General features: G+C 56.5%; 1 non-coding gene across 1 annotated transcript; it reads left to right on the forward strand.

Moving 5' to 3' along the window:
• The first annotated feature begins 7399 nt into the window (after window positions 1-7399).
• On the forward strand, window positions 7400-7493 carry TRNAI-UAU. Its single transcript has 2 exons — window positions 7400-7437; window positions 7458-7493. It is a non-coding gene; the product is annotated as a tRNA-Ile (tRNA).
• The last annotated feature ends 12090 nt before the right edge of the window (window positions 7494-19583 follow it).

Genomic DNA, 19583 nt, shown 5'->3' on the forward strand with positions numbered 1-19583 from the left:
GATTTGACCTGCTCCATTTTTGACCTGGGCGGTTCACCCTCCTTAGGCAACCTGGGGACCTGAAGCTTCCCGGGATCACCATATTGACGCTGAGCTTAGTTCGACACCCGATCAGCACAGCCCCTGCAGCCCAGAACTCCTGAGCTCAAGCACTCCACCGGCCTCAGCCTCCCCATGAGCTGGGAATCACATGCACCAGCCATGGGGCCTGGCTGGTTATAGGGTCTCCCGCTTCCAATTTCAGGCTCAGCCTGGGAGCGCTGCGCTCTGAGCGGGTGGAAGTGGAGCCTGGCACTGAGCTGATGCGCTGAGGGTTATTTGCACTGTGCGCTTACACGGAGGTGAAAACACGGGCACAGATCTTTGAGCACAACCTCGTCCTGAGGAATGGGGGAGGGGCCCTGCATAAAGAGAAACCGGCTCTCCCTGGCGGGGCTGCAGCGGCTCTTCACAGGGGCAGTCCCACTGCCAATTGGTACCAGAGTTTTCAAAGCCTCCTTTCCTGACCTGGCTCCCCTCTCTCTAGGGGGACTGGTGACCCCAAACTTCCCAGAAACCATCATAGCGAGGCCAACCTGAGCACAGACACCTGCTCAGCACCCCGGGGTGCAGCCCTGAACTCCGGCAATCAGCTACGCTCAGCTGCCCACCCAACAAGCGTCACACGCAGGAGCCTTCGTGCCCCGCGTGTTCAGCTCCCTCCCAGCGCCAGCTTTAAACTCCGCTGCTCAGTTCTAAGCTTTGGCCACACGGGGGCAGCCTGGAGCTCAGCCAACGCCTCCGGTTGCTGGTTGCGTTTCCCGCTCCTCGTGGCAGGTTCACACCCGCAGGCAGATCTCTGAATCGGAGCCGAACCGTTCCCCAAATCCAGCGCTTTAGCAGCAGCTTTGCTAGGAAAGCGCTGACGTCCCCAAGTAAAGTAAGAGCCAGAGCGCTGTGTGCGGGATCTTCTATTGGGCCCCTCACCGTGGTGTCTGTCAGGCACAAGGAGAAACCAGGGAAATGTTTTCATGGTGTTTAAGGGCAGAAGGGGCCATTAGCTCAGCTAGTCTGACCCCCGAATAACACAGAATTACACCATGACACGTATTGATCCCACAGACCTTAGACAGATCAAAGCGTTTCAGCCCTCAGGAAGGAGGCTAAACTGGGTACCAGAGGCAGTGAACAAGGGGCCCCCAAGGCAATGGCAGGGAGCTGACGAGGTGAAATATGCCCAGATGATCCCAGCAGGCGACCCACCCCCATGCTGCAGAGGTGGGAGTCCCTGTTCCTCCTGCCCTTAAGAATCTCTGGTGGTAAGTGGGTCCCCCCCGTTCCCCAGATAAGAATCCTCCATGTGGTTTCCCTGGCTTCACCTCCAAATAAGAACATTGTGTGGAGGGAGTGGGAGGAAGGTTTTCTGGCAGATCTGTAAAGGGGGACTGTGTCTCCCTGTCTGGCCCAGGCTCCTTGGAGGAAGTGATCTCAGTGTGTCTGGCTGTCTCCATTCCTCACACCCATAAGAATCCCTGGTGTGTTGGTGCACCCTAGACCATTAAGGATCTCTGGGGGGTGGGTGTCTCTCTCCCCCTAGTCAGGATCTCTGGGGCGTGCCTGTATAAAAAGAGACTTTGACTCACCCAGGCTGGTCTGCCATCATAGAAGAGACCAGGTCCTTCTGTGGAGGGTTTGCGTTCCTCCAAGGACGTGATCTCAGTGTGTGTGGGTGTCCCTGTCCCTTCAACCCTTAACAATCCCTGGTGCGTGGGTGCGCTGGGCCCCATTACAATCCCCTCTGTCTTACCCCCCATGAGGGATCTGGTGGACGTGGGTGTTCTCCATGCTACTGGGGGTGTCTGTTGCCCCTGTCCCTCCTGGTTAATAGTGGATTGTGTGGGTTTCCCCCCACCCGTTAAGGATCCGTGTTGTGTGGATGCCCCCGTTCTTCTCATTAAGAATGGTGCAACGGAGCATAAGGGTGTGTCCCCCACCCCATGAACTAGCTCCCGTGTGTGGTTCCCCTGCCCCCATCCAGGCTCTGTGGTGTGTGGGTGTCGCTGTTCCTCTTTTCAAGATCCGTGTCACAGGGGGTCGTCCCTCCTCGCAAGTCAGAATCCCCAGCTTGTGTGTGCTCCGATCCCCCCCTCCAGGCTCTATGGGGGGTGTCTAAAAAGAGACAGTGTCTCACTGAGGCTATTCACAGGCACAATCCCACTACTGATCAGCACAGGAGTTGTGACCTGCTCTGTTTCCAACCTGGGCCGGTTCACCCCTCCTTAGCTCCCCCAGGATCACCATATTGATGCTGAACTTAGCGCAGACCCCCAATCGGCACAGCCCTCTGCAGCCCAGAACTTCTGAGCTCAAGTGATCCATTAGCCTCAGCCTCCCCAGGCGCTGGGATCACAGGCACCAGCCATGGAGCCCAGTTTGTTTTGCTGCCTGGCAGCTGGAGCTTTAAACTCTGCTTGTGAGCTCTGTGCCTTGGCCAGACGGGGACAGCCTGGAACTGGGAAATGCTCCTGCTTCCCCTGCCCCCGTCTCATGTCGAACTGCAGGCGCCGCTGTCCTCCCAGGTAAGATCCCAGATGTTTGGTGCCCCCATCCCCGTCCAGGAGCCCAGGTGTCCGGGTACCTCTGCCCCTCCTACAGAATCCTGGGTGTGTGGGTGTCCGTCCCTCTGCAGAGGATCCCGGAGTGTGGATGCCCTTGTCCCCCCCTACAAGATCCTGGGTGTGTGGGTGTCACTCTCCCCCCCAGCAGATCTCTGGTGGGTGGGTCCCCAGGGTGTGAGTGCTCCCATCCCCCGATACAGGCTGGGGGGGGGGGTATAACTGGCTCTCCCTGTCCTGCCCAGGCGGTGCTACAGCAGCTGCTCCCAGGGGCAGCAACCCCACTGTCACCCTGCAGCTTTAACCTGCTCCAGGGGTGACCTGCTTCACCCTCCTGTGGGAGCCCGGGGACCCCGAACTTCCCAGAATCACCTGATTGATGCCGAGCTTAGCACAGACACCGGCTCAGCCTGGCAGGGAGCTGCCCTGAGCCCTGACAATCAGCTTCCCTCCGCCTCCGGCTGCACAGCGAGGGTCCCACGTGAGAGGCTTCGTGCCCAGTTTGTTCTGGAGCGTCCCAGGCTCCAGCTGTAAACTCTGCTGGTCAGTTCTAACCTTTGGCCACACGGGGGCGGCAGTAACAGTCCCATCTAAACGCTGTTTGCGTTCGACCCTTCGGCTTGCAGATTGTAACCCGCGGGCAGATCTCTGAGCGCAGCCAAATCCCTCCCCAAACTGAACATTGAAGCAGCAGCTCCTGTTGGAAAGATCAGGATTTTTGCCTTTAAAAACAAGGGAAATGTCTCCAGCGAGAGACTGAAGAAGCTCAGTTGATTTCATTGACTCCATGAATGTTCCTCTGTGTCCCCCTAGGAGTCATGCCCCACTTTTTGGGGACCACTGAACCCTACTGGCTAATTAGGGGCTAGTGATGCCAAAGCCCAGGGAAAGGGAGAACAAGTGCGGGGCCCCCAGCACTGGAGCCATGTGAAGGGGCTGCAGGAGAGGGGCAATGGCTGGTGGCCCAGGGAGTTAAGGGCAAAGGGGGCACAGGAGGGGGCAGGAGTTAGGGGTGAAGGAGGTGCAAGGGGTGGGAGTGCAGGAGCTAGCGGTAAAGGGGGAGGGGGATCGTCCAGGGGCAATGGGGAAGTGCCAAAGTACAAGCTTTGCCCAGGGCACCATTTTCCCTAATGCTGGTCTGAGCAAACAATTGGAAATGACCCTTCAGTGAGACCAGAACCATAGTGTAGAAAAGCCCCTTTGTTAAGTGGTGGTGGCTGAGGACTTAGGGAGATGGGTTAGAAAACAACAGGTCTCTCTCTGTGGAGGTTTGATTCTTGCCTGCTGTGCAAGGCTGGTGTGTGGTGTCTCCATGGCTGCACTTTCAGTGTCTGATGTGCCCCAGGGACCCAAGTCTAGACATACTCAGGGGCTCTATGCCAGAGTTTCTCAAACTTCCTTTCACTGCAACCCCCCTTCTGCCAAAAAAAAACCAACTTACTACATGACCCTAGAAAGATGCACCAAGTCCCTCTACACTGAGCACAGGCAGAGGAGGCAAAGCCTGAGCCCTGCCCCAGTTAGGGGAGGGTAAAACCAGAGCTTGAGGGATTCAGCCCTGGGTGGTGGGGATCAGACTTTTGGTTTCAGCCCCAGGAACCAACAAGTCCAATGCCAGCCCTGGCGACCCCATTAAAACAGGGTGATGACCCACTTTGGGGTCCTGACCCACAGCTTGAGAACCACTGCTCTATGCTGATGGGAGAGAGTTTTCATGTGGGTGCAGTTAATCCACTTCCCAAGAGGTGGCAGCTATGTCAGTGGGAGAAGCTATATCGGTGGGTGTGCAAGCTGTGGTGTTTGCCACATTTAAGAAGTTTAATCAAACCCCATTTTTAAACCACCTGTGGTCTGGGAATGGCAACGGAGCTCGATGAAGCAGGGTTTGTCCTTCAAAGTCCTGGACATCATGATTCAACTTTCTTAGCGTCATGGGGATATTGCTCAGTGTTAGAGTGCTTGATTGCAGTTCAAGTAGTCTTCAGTTCAAACCCCCGTGTTCTCTTAGAACCCTCTTTCTTTTTTTTTTAAAAAGTTAAACATTTTCATTTCCATTCTCCATTATGTTCAGGGGCTCCTCTATACAGGAGTGCTTGATATCAATGTAAACACTCAACATTTCGCTGTCCAAATGCACAAAAATCTATCAAAGCTGTCCATCCGCTGAAATCAGTTCCAGTCCTGATGTCTAGTTTATGTTTTCATCAGTTAAACAAAGGTATCATACAAATGTACATTTGCAGATCCCTCTTCTCCAGGGCTGTGCTGTGCAGATGAACAAGAGCCACATCCAGTTGCAGTTCAGGAGTCTGATGACAAATGTTCTGAGGGCTGGAGAAAAATGCCTTCTAGTGAGCTATTGAATGAGCTCAACCTGTTTAGCTTATCAAAAGAAGATTGAAAGGTGACTTCATTGAAGTGTTGAAGGGTCTTAATGGAGACAAATGATTGGGAATGAAAGGGCTTTTTAATCGAGCAGAGAAAGGCATAACAAGACCCAGTGGCTGGAAGGTGAAAAGAGACAAATTCATATTAAAAATAAGACACAAATATTCAACAGCGAGGATGATTCACCACAAGAACAAGCTACCAAGGAAAGTGGTGGATTTGCCATCTCCTGATGTCATCTAATGGAGACTAGATGCCTTTCTGGAATGTGTTTGCCCCAAAAGTAGCTCTTGTGTCATACAGGAGGCCTGTGATATGCAGGGGGTCAGATTAGATGCTCTAATGGTCTCTTCTGGCCATAAAGTCGACTAATTTCTGAAAAACTGAGTGTAGCATTGGGAGCAGCGTCTGATGTTTTCCTGTCTAGCCGGCTTGCTGCCTAGAACGAACGCTCCTTGAGTGGGTTGAACCACAGGGAGTAGCTCAAACTTCCAAAGTGCCTGGGCAGGGGCAGGACATTAGCACAGCAAGGGAGGGGTGTGGCAGTGACATCACAAAGGCTTTTGCAGGACCTCAGACTATTGGTCAAAGGTGGTGGGAGGTGGTGACCTCACAGAGAGATGCTGACATCAGCCAGGCAGGACAGGGGCGAGGGGCCAGGGAAACCTCAGAGACCCCTGTGGCTTTGCTTCAGCAAGTCTCCTTCTCCAGGTCTCTCTTTCAGGACTGAGAGAGTATTCGGGTTCACGTACGTGAGCGCCAGGAGGAACCTCTTTCGAGTTTTCGCCCTCCCTTTTCCACATCCTTCTTGCAATTTGGGGCCCAAAACTGCACGTAGTACTCTAGATGAGGCCTCACCGATGTTGAATAGAGGAGAATGATCATGTCCCTCGATCTGCTGGCAATGCCCCTACATATACAGCCCAAAATGCTGTTAGTCTTCTTGACAAAGGCCAGAGGAGGGAGTGTTAGTGCCTGTGCGGACTTCTGGGAAGTGCATGGGGTGGAAGGGGATGCTGGGATGCTCTGGAACCACTCCTTCAAAGCCAGTCAGGACTCTGGGGGAGCCTCCTCTCTGAGCAGACTGTCTCCAGGGCAAGAAGCTTACACCTTCCTGGGTCTGACCTCAGAGCATTCAGCCCTTCCACACCATGCACTTTCCGCAGTGAGTCCGCCCAGGCGGGGTCCTGGGGCAGCCAGAGGGCCCTGCACCCCAACTCCGCACTCAGATGTGACTCTCAGCCAGACTGTAAAACAGAAGGTTTATTAGATGATGGGAACACAGTTTAAACAGAGCTTGTTGGTACAGAAAACAGAACCCCTCTGTCAGGTCCATCTTGGGGGGGTGGGGTGCCCAGAACCAAGTTCTGGGTCTCTCCCCATTTCCCCAGCCAGCTCCAAACTGACACTCCCTCCTCTGGCCTCTGTGTCTCTTCCGGACAAGGAGGCCACCTGATCTCTTTGTCCCCAACACCTTCAGTTGGCATCTTGCAGGGGAAACTGAGGCACACACACTGTATTCAGAGAAAATATTAAGAACATTCCCACTTTGTCACAACAGGTGCAACAAAATATAATACTGTATATTGAAGTAGGCAAGTGCCACTTCTGACTTTCCACTTTTAATTGACCCTTGTAATCTTGTGGCGCTGACGCGTTGTAGCTTCATTTTATATTGGCTTACAGGGCGGGAGTGGGAGGGCACCACCATTTTGGGCCCCACCAAAAATTATACAAACCTGCCGCCTATGTCTCCAGGCTGCCCTGGGAGGGGAAGGTTTTGGGGGGAAAGGGGGAGTTCCAGATGGAGGGATCTGGATGGTGGCAGCGATACCAGATCTAAGCTGGTAATTAAGCTTAGAGTTGTCCATGAAGGTCGCCACATCTGTACCCTAAAGTTCAGGGTGGGGAAAGAACCTTGACACCCATGATCACGCCCCTCTCCCCAAGGCTCTCCCCCCTCACCCTTTCGGTCATTACAAAGTGGTAAGGCAGAGCCCTCCCATTTTTAAAAGTCCTGGGGTGTTGTTCCCCCCTGTTCAGGCACCCCTGGGGCCCTGCACTTCACACAGCTCTCCCTGATTTCAGCTGTTAGTGAGGGAGCCTCACTGCTAGCGCAGACTGGGCAGTTCCTTGCATGAGAGACACTGTCCCAAAGCAGGACTAATGCTTAGAGCTGGTTATCAGTGATTTCAGATCTGTTGGTCTGCAGCAAGACTCTCCATTGAGTCTTAACCAGCTCTGTTATTACACAGGGAAGAACAAAAGGGTCAAATGGGGCCTGGAAGCCTTAAGAAGAATCCACCCCACCCAGTACAACACTTGTCATTACCTGCTCCCAGCCCCACTGAGAATGTTTTGGGGTCACTCCTCGCCTGTATCAACCTAGGGATTTTGGAGAATCATAATTAACAGGTGCTCCAGTGGCGCAATTGGTTAGCGCACAGTACTTATAGGGCAGTGCTGAGAGGAGCTATGCTGAGGTTGTGAGTTCAAGCCTCACCTAGAGCACTGGTTTTCATTAGCCAAATGGCTTCACCCAGTTATTTGGCCCTGTGGAAGGTAGAATTCTAGCCCTGGGGACCCTGAGGAAGGGGAAGAGTCAAAAACACCCCCTTCACTTATTACCTCCTGTCCAGAGCACAGGTCAGAACCTGCAATCCTTTCTGCTCCCCTCCCTCCTGCAGCCCTGTGCCAGGATCCCTCAAGCAGAGCCTGGAGTCCTGCCCATCCTTGACCCCTGAGCCTGGAGGGAGAGGAGCAAGGAGCCATTGTTAGAGGGCTTTCCCTTCCCCCGCCCACTTCCCTGGCTCTTGTCACGCAGACAGCAAGCAGCAAAAGACCAGAAGTCGGAAGCGCAGACAAAGGATGTTTACTGAGGTTAGTTTCCAAGCAAGCAGATTTCAAAGCCCTTCACACCAGTGGGGCTTATCTCTATTCACCAACAGAATCTGTTCCACGTTGTTTCCTTCCCAGCTCTGACACCGCAGAGCGTTTACCCCACATCCCTACAGACAATTCTTTCCTGGGTGCTGGCGGGTGAGTCCTGCCCACATGCTTAAGGTTTAGCTGATCACCATATTTGGGGTTGGGAAGGAATTTTCCTCCAGGGCAGGTTGGCAGAGACCCTGGGGGGGTTTCACCTTCCTCTGCAGCATGGGGCACGGGTCACTTGCTGGAGTATTCTCTGACCCTGAAGTCTTTAAACGAGTTGAGGACTTCGCTAGCTCAGACATAGGCCAGGGGTTTGTTACAGGAGTGGGTGGGTGAGAGTCTGTGGCCTGCGTTGTGCAGGAGGTCAGACTAGACGATCATAATGGTCCCTTCTGACCTTAAAGTCGATGAGTCTCTGAGCTCTGACACTGCAGCGTGTTTACCCCACATCCCCCTTCCCAGCTCTGACACTGCAGAGGCTTGTCTGTGTCCCTGTTCCCCGTTCCCTATTCCCATCCCCCCCATTAGCATGATTCCAATTTCCCGACCCACTTCCTGTTTGACCCCAGTTTACACAGTAATATTCAGTGGTGAGCTCCAGCCGGTTCGCACCGGTTCACAAGAACCGGTTGTTAAATTTAGAAGCCTTTTTAGAACCGGTTGTTCCAGGACAACTGGTTCTAAAAAGATTTAAATTTAACAAAGGCTCGGGCAGCTGTCCACCCGGCCCCGGCCCCAGCTCACCTCCCCGTCTCCCCTGAATGCTCCACCCTCCTTCTCCTCACCTTCCCCTGCTTCCCGCGCATCAAATCTTCGCGGGAAGCCTGAAAAAAGCAGCAGGCAGGTAAGCTGGGGCGGGGTGGGGCAGAAGGGCTCCCCCTGGCCCCGGCTGAGCATCCCAGCCCGGTCCCAGCCAGCACCCCTGGCTCGGGCTGGTCCCGGCTGTGCGGCTCAGACCCAGGCCAGCTTGGGCCCCGCGGCTCCGGCCCCGGTGCCAGCCCGGCCCGGGGAGTCAGGCTCCGCGGCTCTGGCCCCGGTGCCGGCGGAGCGGACTCGGTCCCGGCCCCGGCAGTGTGGTAAGGGATCGGGGAGCAGGGAGGGGGTGTTTGGTGGGTTGTAGAGGGGTGGATAGGGGTCAGGGCGGTCAGAGGGCAGGGAACAGGGGGATTGAATGGGGGCAAGGATCCCGGGGGCAATCAGGAAGGAGCAGGATTGGATGAGGTGGTGGGGGCACTCAGGGACAGAGAGAAGGGGTGGTTGGATGGGGCAAGGGTCCTGGGGGGCCATCAAGAATGAGAGGAGGGGTTGGATGGGGCTGCAAAGGGCAGTCAAGGGACAGGAAAGGGGGGGAATGGGTCAGGAGTCCCAGGGGGGTGTTAAAAAACATGGGGGGTTGGATGGGGCACGACCCCCCGGGGGGGCATGACCCCCTCATGAGGTGAGGAGGAGGGAACTGGTTGTTAATATTTTGGCAGCTCATCACCGGTAATATTCTCAGCTAGACCTTAACCAATCATTGTACTGAAAGGTAACTAACCAGTTCTAACCTATTGTAACAGAATTCTCTAACCAATTACATCCCACTCCCCTGATTAACTTACACTCAGCAAAATTAACTCAGCAGCAGACAGAAACAATTAGAGAACCAGACAGTCTGACAATAGAAAAGTGGGGGCCAGAGAGATAAACCCTACAGAAATGAGGGTTTCACAACCACAACCATTGAGAAGGGATTTCTTGCCAGACCGGATGATCTGTTTCTTTATCTGGTGGTGATGGGCACTATCGGGACAGGATCGTCTTCCTAACACCCCAACCCCACCTTAGTTCAGTGTGACGGGTTTGGGAGGTGAGGATGGGACCGTTCGCTTCCCAGCTTATGGCTGCCCCTGCTGCTTAGCCAAAGGCCTTAGCCTACGAACAAGGGCTCAGACTCTCCGAGGGAGAGACGGCCCAGACACAGGCAGACTGGGATTTTGGGTCTTTGTGTTATACCCCTGTCACTAGCTAAGTGATAAAAATAAACCTGAGTTCTTAAAGTCTAGGCCTGTACAGGCAGCCTGAATATCTCTATTCTAACAGCCATCGGCCCCTGTGGAAAAATGATCTATTCAGGGTTGTCCCTAGACATTTTGGTGCCCTACACGGCACCCCCAGCCCCCAGCCCGAGCTGGCAGAGCGGACCAGGCTGGGGCCAGGTCACTCCACTTCCCGCCGCCCGGTAATTGCAGGGCAGGCCTGACCCCACACTCATGGGGCGGCGGGAAGTGGAGTGATCCGGCCCCAGCCTGCTGCACTCTGCTCCCAGCCTTGGGGGGAAACGCCCCCCAGCACTCACCAGTGGCGTGGCTGTGTCGAGGACTCGAACCCCAACAGCAAAGTTCGTTGTCTGACCACAGAGAGACCGGCAACACCAGCAAGGTCCAAAACAAAAGCTCTTTATTGACAAGTGCACGTGTCAGTAAAGAACTGCTCGTATCCGAAGAGAACCAGCAGCCTTTACAGCTTAGTACTAGCCTATATAGACAGTTTTATTACGTCATAAATTATTCACTTCACACAACCCATATCCCACCCCCCTTTGGTTAGTAACAAACCCTAATAACAAAGCACATCTGTCTTTCTTTATAATGTAAGCAAGTTGTGATGCCCCAGCAACTTTCTTATCAGCATAGTTGCCAAGCACCAGACACTGGAAGACAGGAGTTAACGCAGCTGGTAACTTGAGGAATGCACCTCCCTTTCTTATCTCACTTTTTCCCAGGGCTTTATGAAACATGCTGACTTCAGTCAGATTGGCATAACTGGTTTTTGTGCTACATCTTTATTCAGGCCTAACAGCTGGGAGCTGGTGGAGCAGAGCAGGCTGGGGCCAGGTCGTTCCACTTCCCACTGCCCGGTGAGTGCCGGGTGCACCTGATCCCTCCTGCAGTCCACCGGGATGTAGCTCAGGGGAAGGGGTGGAGTGGGGGGGGGGGGGAAATGGAGTGGGAAGAGGCGGCATGGGGGCTTTAAGGAAGAGGCGGAGCAGGGGCAGCTTTCCTGGCCGGCTCAGCCAGCCGGGGGATCGAGTTCACCGCTGGAGCAGTACCCAGCTGCATAGGGCACCAGGAAATTTGGGGCAATTTGGTGCCTCCACATCCCTTAACCAGGCAGTGTCCCTGTGGTGTGGACTGTCTGCATAGGCCCTTTCTCAATCTTTCTCACCCTCTTGTCTTGAGTCTCCTGTGTCTCTGCTTTCTAAGCACAGACTCACTCTGGCTGTTCAGAGGAGGGCAGGACCATGCCTATGCGTGGCCAGCAGACAGCGATAAAGACCCCTAGCCAGCCTGCTCCCTGCCATGCCAAACCCCCACTGAAGGCCACCCACAGACCAGCATGTGGGGCGGCTGCTGATGCTCTGTGGCCAAAATCAGAAGACGGTAGGACCGCAGGGCCAGCCCCCATGGTGGGGCCTCTGACCGTTCGTACTACAGGTGCTCACTTTGGCAGTGGGGCAGGAGATTTTACCCCAAGAGGCTTTTCCCCAGCTGGCAAGAAGCAGAGAAACACCCAGGCTCCCAAGGTGCTATGTAGCAACCCCCCTCCAGCACAGGGACAGGCGCACACTTGGAAGAGGGAAACTGCTCCACACTCTAGCCCGGGCAGCTGCCCATTTTCTCTGGCAAGTCAGGAAGGGCAAAGGCGAGACTGGAAGCACCTGGGGCTCATGCCCCAGCCTTTGTGACACCCAACCCCCAACTCCTTCCCAGGGCTCTAGCTGAAGCCAGAGCATTGACCTGAGCAGCCAAGAAGAGGTTCCAGCCCTGAAGGGAGCAGGACTTTCAGCACAATGTAAAACTGCACAAGCACAACCACAAAGGGACTCGAACTCTCAACTACCTGATCCAAAGTCAGATGCCGTCTCCATTAGGCCATGTGGTCACATAAAAAAGGCCCTCCAGGCACTTCTTTGGAAATGGCAAATACTGACGCATCCGAAGAAGTGGGGATTCACCCACGAAAGCTCATGCTCCAATACGTCTGTTAGTTTATAAGTGTAAGCAGAGTCAGGATGAGCTCTACCCTGACATCTGATGGTAAATTGTGGGGAGTGTGGAAAGAATGTCAGGTATTTGCATTAGCACACCCACCCCACTTAGCATAACACACAGCCATCTGGGATGGTTATTTTCACAGCTGTGGGATCCCCAATTTCTTTGTTATTGGGGCAGGATAAATAAAATATTGTCTCCCTGATTAAGTAAATGAGGAACTACAAAACTGTCTTATGATAGAGGGTTTCATTATCAACTAAATAGCACTTGCTAGACAAGGGACATGGGTTCCAAAACCCAATAAATTGAGAGAGGCTGGGGGCAGGTATCTGTAGTTAGTGGTGCAGGCTCCTTGTGTAACCTAGAGGCCCCAGTTTTGCCTATGTCTTTTCCCACTAGGGAATGTCAGAGTTAATTTTTGGTTTTCTTAAGAATCTAGATGCAGGTTACTGAGCTGAACTCACTTTGGACCAGTAGTGCACTGGCACTGGGTTCCCCTACTGTGAGTTGAAATCACTAAGAGCTGGAATTGCTGAGCTAAGAGCACTGAGTACTGTGCTAACCAGTGAGGGAGCCTGAAGCTATACTGTGGAGCAGAGCAGCTGGCAGAGTGGAGCGAGCAGTTTCTGAGGATGGCTGGAGTGTATCACAGGACAGCTGGTGGACCAGAGCAGCTGGTAGAGCGGAGCAGCTGTGGGACGGGTGGAGCAGCCCACGGAGCGAACAGAGCTGAGCAGTTGCGGGGACGACTAGTGGAAGCAGAACCCCACGAAGAGGCAGGGCAGTTGGCCCCAAACCACGTAAGGTGCCCCTTTCTACCGATGCTGGGGAGGGGGACCTCTGCAGGTAGACTCTTGAACTCTGGGGCTGCCTGACCCGGGACAGAGACTTTTGGATTGTGGGACTTTTGGGACTGTGGGTGATTTGTGGGGTTGCTGGACTCAAGAAACCAGAGACAAGGACATGGCTCAATTTCCTTGGGTGGGTCTTTGCTCACGGTTTGATCTATGAACTCTAGCTGAGGTATTTCCCCAATTTAATGCTTGTTGTTTACCTCATGTAATTAAACCTTTTCTGCTACACCAAGACTCTGTGCTTGCGAGAGGGGAAGTATTGCCTCCTTGAGGCGCCCAGGGGTGTGTGTAAGATTTTCCCAGGTCACTGGGTGGGGGCTCGAGCTGGTTTTGCATTATGCTGTGGGGAAGGGACCCATATGTATTGAAACCGGCCCTTGCTGCTATTGTTTCGGCCTGGCAGAAGGGTTACATAAGGTACCACATGACTCTTTGCTGCTTTTGCAGACACTGTGTTTCTCAGGTCAGCTAGTGAGGGGGGCCAAGAATCTCTGGGCAAAGGAGTCGAGTTCCCAGCGACATGTGAGACTTAATTCTCTGGAGCCAGGTGCAGGGCTTTGGCAGGGAGGCTCAGGCATGGGGGATTGGGGTGCAGCGGACGGACCGGCTGTCTAGGTGCGGAGATTTAGTCTCACTGAGGAGGAGGATGAATCCTGCTGATAGGCAGTGGCCAGGGCCGGTGCAACCACTAGGTGAACTAGTCGGCCGCCCAGGGTGCCAAGTAGTTGGGGGCACCAAAAATTGCACTCAGGGGAGGCAGTGGAGTGTAGGTGAGCTGGGGCAGGGAGGTGCGGGGGGAGGGCATGCAGCAAGCAATGGGGGGTGCATGCAGGGGAACCACTCCCTGTCCCAGCTCACCTCTGCTCCATCTTCTCCCCTGAGCACGCAACCCCCACTCTAATTCTCCTCCCCTCCCAGGCTTGCTGCACTAAACAGCTGATTGGCACCGCAAGCCTGGGAGGCAGGAGAAGTGGAGCGGCGCCGGCGAGCTCAGGGGAGAAGGCGGAGCGGAGGTGAGCTGCGGAGCTGCTGCAGGGGGGGGCTGCCCGGCTCTTCCCCATGGCCCCCGCCCCTGCACTCACTGCATGGTAAGTGGAGTGACAAAGCCCTAGCCTGGTCCACTCCCCTGGCTCCCAGTCACGCCGCCGGCGAGTGCTGTGGGGTGGTTCCCCCACCGCCCAAGCTTGGGAGCCAGGGGAGCAGAGCAGGCTGGGGCCCCAGGCCTCCATGGGGGGAAGCAGAAGGGGGCTGGTCCCAGGCCACCGTGGGACCAGGGGGGATGGCTAATTCCTGAGGGAAGTGGAGTGACCCAGCCCCAGCCTGCTCTGCTCCCCTGGCTCCCAGGCTTGTGTTGGTGTTGGCTGGATTTGTGCGGGTGTTTGTGTATATTAGCAATTGTGTGTGTGGGGCTGGATTCATGCATGTGTTTGTGTATGTTTGCAATTGTGTGCATGTGCGCATGCTCTGCTGCCTTCTGCCGCCGTGACAACCGTTTCTCTGTATGTCACAGCCCCCATACCGTCGACCCCGATGGTGATTTCCCCATCTTACAAGGGTTGGCTGGCCTGACCCTTCTCCCCTCTGCAGAGAGTGGCAGGGGCTGCAGCTCACCCCCAGTGGGGCAGGAGGGCCAAGATGTGGGGTGCTGGGCTCCGATGCACCTGGAGAGCAGCTCAGATGAGGTGGGGCTTGGTATGTGGTGTCCGTTCTGCATTGCCTGGTGCTGGGCCACTGCACAACCCCCAGCCACACCGCACAGCGCACCCTGAGATGGGGCAGGGGGCCAAGCAGATGATCCAGCATGAGGGGATCATTCTCATTGGTAGCTGTTCAGTGGCACATGTGGCCTTGGCACATGATGTGTGGGGCAGGAGGTCCTTGTATTTGGAGCAGTGGGAGAGACCTGCGTGCAGTTGTGTCTCTGAGCACGATTGTGAATGTTATGGTGTGGGGGGGGGCGGTGATTGTTTCTCTCTTTGGGGGTTGGGCTAGCATGTCCCTCTGAGTGTGTTGTGTGTGAGTGTTCTTGGGATTGTGTGAGTCCCTTTGTGTGTGTGTGTGCAGAATACAAAATCCTGCAAAGCCATTTCCTACTGGTTAGCCCAGCAAAAAACACACACACACACACACACACACACACTCACACTCACACTCTCTCTCTCTCTCTCTCTCTCCCTCCCCCTGACGGGGGGGGGGGGGGGGCAGATGTGCCAGATCCGTAAAAGCAGCAAAGAGTCATGTAGCTCCTTATAGACTAACAGACATATTGGAGCATGAGCTTTCGTGGGTGAATCCCCACTTCGTCGGATGGATTCAGAAAGAAGCACTTTGGGAAAATCAGTCAAGGCCCTTAGCAGAGCTGGGACACAGACCCAGTGACCCCTGCACCACCCTGGGAGGGGGCTGGGCACCAGGACCCCTGGGTTCTATCCCAGGCTCAGAAGTGGAGGGGGTCTACAGCAGGGGGACTGGGGGCCAGGACTCCTGGGTTCCATAGGGGAGACTGTTTTTTGCCAGTGCTTCCCTCCCTAGTGATCCCAGCCCAGCCCCCTAGAGGAGACTGAGCACAAGTGGGGGGAGTTGTTCTCCCACTTTGGAGTTATGATTCAAACCCCTCCCCCAAGGACTGTGACATCATGAAATCTGCCCCCACACCCAACACAGAGAAAACTGGTGGGATTCTGTCCACACGCAGAGAATTCTTTCCGCCGGGCTCCTTCGGTTCCTCTCGCTGCTCTCTGTCCTGCCACCAGACACTGCTCATCTGCATAACCCCGCCCATGGACACGTGACACCTTCTGTCCTGCTGGTTTCAAGTGAGTGGGTTGCCCTGGGGGAGTGAGCAGGTCCCAGCACGTCACAGCCCCAGCGCACGTCACAGCCCCAGCCAGGGCTGGCTCCTGGCACCAGCTCAGCAAGCAGGTGAGTGGAGGGGAAGGGGCGGCACATCGGGCTCTTTGGAAGCAATTCAGCAGCGGGTCCCTCGGTCCCTCTTGGAGGAAAGGACCTGCCACCGAATTGCCGCCGAAGAAGAAAGTGGCGCGGTGGAGCTGCCGCCGATTGAGATCATGGATTTTTTTTTTTTCCCCTGCCGCTTGGAGCAGCAAAAACCTTGGAGACGGCCCTGGCCCCAGCACACGTCATAGCACGTCACAGCCTGGGGCAGGGAGATATTGGGGAAGGGGATGGGGGGAGAAGGGGGGAGGGAGAGACCCAGCCCCATAGACCCCTAGAGGCAGCAGGATATGGGGGGGCAGGAGAGGGGATGGCAGAGGAGAGACCCATCTCCATAGACTCCCAGATGCAGGAAATGAGGGGAGAAGGGGGGCGGGAGGGATCCAGCCCTATAGACCTGTAGGGGCAGGGAGCTATTGGGGGCAGGAGGGGAGAAGGGGGGTTGGCAGAGACCCAGCCCGGGGTGCAGGGGAAATGGGCTGGTTTGGAGGGAACTGGGGAGGAGAAGAGACACAGGGCAGGACACATGCTGGGACAGGGAAACTGACTCACTCCGAATACATGCGGAGCAGGGCAGGGCGGAGGCAGATCAAGCTGGTCCCAGGGTAATTTCGGGGGGTTCTGATTCCCCACTCAGCCGGGGGGCTCCCCTCTGGGCTGAGCAGCCCTGGGGTGGGGCGGGTGCAGGGGCTGTGTGTGTGTGTGTCAGGCTGGGGGAGCTGCCTGGGCAGAGGGGCTGGAACCAGGGGCGGCTCCAGGCACCAGCACACCAAGCGCCTGGTTGGGGGCCAAACTGCAGGGGCTCTGCTGGTCACTGCGAGGGCAGCAGGCACCCCAGCCCCTCCCCCACTCTACCCCCCTACCCCCCCTCCCCTCCCAGAGCGTCCCCTCCCCCACCCTGTCCGCTGTGCCTGGCCTTTCCCTTTGCCCCGCCCGCCCTACTCCTCCTCCCCATCCCTGTCCTCAGCACCCTGCCCCCACCTCCTCCCCTCAGCGCCCCAACCTCCTCCTCCCAGCCCACCCCGACATCCTCCTCCCCTCCCCGTCCTCGGCACCCCACCCCCCTTCCTCCTCCTCCTCCCCATCCCTGTCCTCAGCAAACTCCCTCCCCTCCCCAGCACCCCACCCTCCTTCTCCTCCCCCATCCTCATCACCCCGACCTCTTCCTCCCTGTCCTCAGCACCCCACTCCTCCTCCCCTCCATCCCGCTGCCTCTAGGGGTCTATGGGGCTGGGTCTCTCCCCCCTCCATCCCCTCTCCTGCTCCCAATATCCCTCTGGGGCTCTGTGGGGCTGGGGCTCTCTCCCTGCCCCTGTGCTCCCCCCTGCACAGCATGTCCTGGGAGTGACTCAGTTTCCCTGGACCAACATTTCACACACCCCCACCCCCACCCCACAAGTCTCCCACCACCCCACCCCATTTATCCAGCACCCCCGGCTGGGTCTCTGCCAATCCCCCTTCTCCCTTCCTGACCCCAATATCTCCCTGCCCCTACGGGTCTATGGGGCTGGGTCTCTCCCTCCCCCCGTCTCCCCCCCACCCCACATCCCATACCCCCAAATATCCCTGCCCCAGGCTGTCTATGGGGCTGGGTCTCTCCCTGAAGCCCCGCCCCCAGCTCGGGGCTCACAGACAATCCCCGCCCGGCGGCTGTGACGTGCGCTGGGGCTGTGACGTGCGGCGACGTGTTCACTCCCCGCAGGCAACTCAATCACTGGAGAGCAAAAGGACAGAAGGTGTCACGTGTCCATGGGCGGGGCTATGCAGATGAGCAGTGTCTGGCGGCAGTGCGGGGAGCAGCGAGAGGAACCGAAGGAGCCCGGCGGAGAGATTCTCTGCGTGTGGACAGAATCCGGTGTGGGGAGTTCGTGCTGTGGGTGCCTGCGCCGGAGTCACTTCGGGGCAGTGATTGCTACTGAGCTAGGTAGTGACCAAAGGCGTGTGAATGGGGTGTGGTGCCTGGCCGGGAGCAGCTCATGGTGAAAAGAAAGCAGCAGATCCTGGCCTAGCAGTGGTTTGTGGGGATTTGTTTGCAACCATGAGTGGGATTGTTGTGGGTGCAAATAGATTCCCCCTGCCCTTCTCTGGTGGGCGGGGCTTCTACTGTCTGCCTTGGGGAGGGAGGGGTCCATGATGTCACAGCCCATGGGGGAGGGGAGGGGAGGGTTGAATCATGTGGGGGAGTAACTTCCCCCGCTCCCACTCACTCTCCACTAGGGGGCTGGGCTGGGATCTCTAGGGAGGGAAGCACAGGGAAAAAACAGTCTCCCCTATGGAACCCAGGAGTCCTGGCTCCCAGTCCCCCTGCTCTAGATCCCCTCCACTCCCAGGACCAGGGGTAGAACCCAGGGGTCCGGGTGCCCAGCCCCCTCCTGCTCTGACCACTCAACCCCACTCCCCCCAGGGTGGTGCAGGGGTCACTGGGTCTGTGTCCCAGCTCTGCTAAGAGCCTTGACTGATTTTCCCAAAGTGCTTCCTTCTGAATCCAGCACATCTGCCCCCCACCCCGCCTGGTCACTGCCCACCCCCATGTGGGGGCAACCAGCACTGTGCCGGGTCGTGATGGGAAATTCTCCAAGCTGGCCCAGGAGAGACATGTGTGTCCCTGCTGCCCCCTGCTGATGGGGCTGCGCCCCACTCTGTGTGTGAGTGTGTGGTGGCTTTGCAGGATTTTGTATCCTGCAGCAACTGACACACACACACATTGACGCACAAGGGACTCACACAATCCCAAGAACACTTACACACAACACACCCAGAGGGGCATGCTAGCTCCACCCCCAAAGAGAGAAACAATCACACTCCCCAGCCACACTCACAATCACACACACACACCAGAATATTCGCAATTGTGCGCAGAGACACAACTGCACACAGTTCACTCCCACTGCTCCCAACACAAAGACCTCCTGCCCCACACAGCGTGTGCCGAGGCCTGTGGAACTCACTGCCACTGGACAGCTACCCATGAGAATGGACCTTTCCAGAAGACCAATAGACATGGCCATGGCGACAGAGGGGGGCTGGGCTCCCAGGGTCTGACCCGGGCTGAGACTGGTTCTGACCTAGAGGGGTCTATCCAGCAGGGGGCCACGTGACCCACACACAGACCCACCAGAAGCGCCTTTCTTAGCGGGTCTCCCAGGCCATCCCCCACCCTGCCCCGGGTTGGGTAACAAAGGGGCAGTACGGGACTCTGGGCCATGTTGCAACCCGGCCCCAGCCCCTCGCTCCCACACGCTGGCGAGTTGGGTAACTGCCGAGGGATTGCACAAGAGAGAGTCAGAGCCAGGGAGAGAACCCAGGAGTCCTGGCTTCCCCCCCGACACACACTCTAATCACTGGACCCCACTCCCCTCCCAGGGCTGGAGATAGAACCCAGGAATTCTGACCACCAAACCTGCCCCTCCCCCGCTCTGACCACTAGACCCCACACTCCCCTTTTAGATTTTAGTCCCGCTGCCTCTTCTATCCACCCACCCCACCTGTCCATCCCTTTGCTGCAGGTTTCTGGGGTGTCACCCCTGCTCTGCGCTCCCCCAGTGCAGCCCAAGGCTTTTCCTCCCCCCAACCACACATCCTCTCCCCCCTCGTGCTGGATCGTCTGCTTGGCCCCCTGCTCCCTCTCCGGGTGCACTGTGCGGCGTGGCTGGGGATTGTGCAACAGCCCAGCACCAGGCAACACAGAACGGACACCACATGCCCTGCCCCGCCTCACCTGAGCTGCTCTCCAGGTGCATCAGAGCCCAGTGCCCCGCACCTGGGCCCTCCTGCCCCACAGGGGGTGAGCTGCAGCCCCCGCCACACTGCGCAGAGGGGAG

Source organism: Mauremys reevesii, linkage group 12 (genome assembly GCF_016161935.1).
Source record: "Mauremys reevesii isolate NIE-2019 linkage group 12, ASM1616193v1, whole genome shotgun sequence".
Taxonomy (NCBI): domain Eukaryota; kingdom Metazoa; phylum Chordata; order Testudines; family Geoemydidae; genus Mauremys; species Mauremys reevesii.